At 56.0% G+C, this 903-nt stretch overlaps 1 long non-coding RNA gene across 1 annotated transcript; it reads left to right on the forward strand.

The window, feature by feature from the left end:
• Positions 1-160: 160 nt before the first annotated feature.
• LOC139027331 (uncharacterized) lies at positions 161-593 on the forward strand. The gene is made up of 2 exons (XR_011479415.1): positions 161-233; positions 506-593. It is a non-coding gene; the product is annotated as an uncharacterized lncRNA (long non-coding RNA).
• Positions 594-903: the final 310 nt, after the last annotated feature.

Genomic DNA, 903 nt, shown 5'->3' on the forward strand with positions numbered 1-903 from the left:
AGTCACTTACACGGTCCGGAACAACTGCCGAGTCCACCTTTACAGTCCGGAACCGCCGAGTAACCTGTAACAGTCCGGACTGACGCCGAGTCACCTCTAACAGTCCGACAACGCGACCCTACAGTCGCCGGAGTCACCTTAAGCGACGGGTGCGCGCGAGCACTGCCGACCCGCCGAGTCAACCTTACAGTCCGGACACGTGCCGAGTCACCTTACAGTCCGGACACGCCGGAGTTCACCGTAACAGATCCGGACACGCCGAGTCAACCTTACAGTCCGGACAGCCGAGGTCACCTTACACGCGGACCACGCCGGAGTCACCTTTACAGTCCCGGACACGCGCGCAGTCACCTACAGTCCGGACACGCCGGTCACCTTACAGTCCGGACACGGAGTCACCTTTACAAGTCCGGACACGCCGAGTCACCTTACAGTCGGACACGGGACACCTGCGCCGGACAGCCGACTCACCTTACAGTCCGGAACACAGTCCGGACACGCCGAGTCACCTTACAGTCCGGACACACTGAGTCACTTCTACCTGCTGCACCCAGTAACGTCACCTTGGACAAACACTGCTGTGTGTGTGTGTGTGTGTGTAAGCAAAAAGAAGAAAGACAAAACAGAGAGAGAGTAGACAGAGAGACGGGGAAGTTAAGCAGACAGAGAGACGGGGAGGTTAAGCAGACAGAGAGACGGGGAAGTTAAGCAGACAGAGAGACGGGGAAGTTAAGCAGACAGAGAGACGGGGAGATGCGTGTGTGTGTGTGTGTGTGTTTGCTACTACAGTGCCACAGGTGAGTCACCTGTTGATGACATCATTGTGCCACACCCTTTACCTGCCACATCACTGGACAAATGACTTAGTCAGCTGGACAATGGTACTCTTATCTCATAAACACA

This window comes from Salvelinus sp. IW2-2015, unplaced genomic scaffold (assembly GCF_002910315.2).
Source record: "Salvelinus sp. IW2-2015 unplaced genomic scaffold, ASM291031v2 Un_scaffold9998, whole genome shotgun sequence".
NCBI lineage: Eukaryota > Metazoa > Chordata > Actinopteri > Salmoniformes > Salmonidae > Salvelinus > Salvelinus sp. IW2-2015.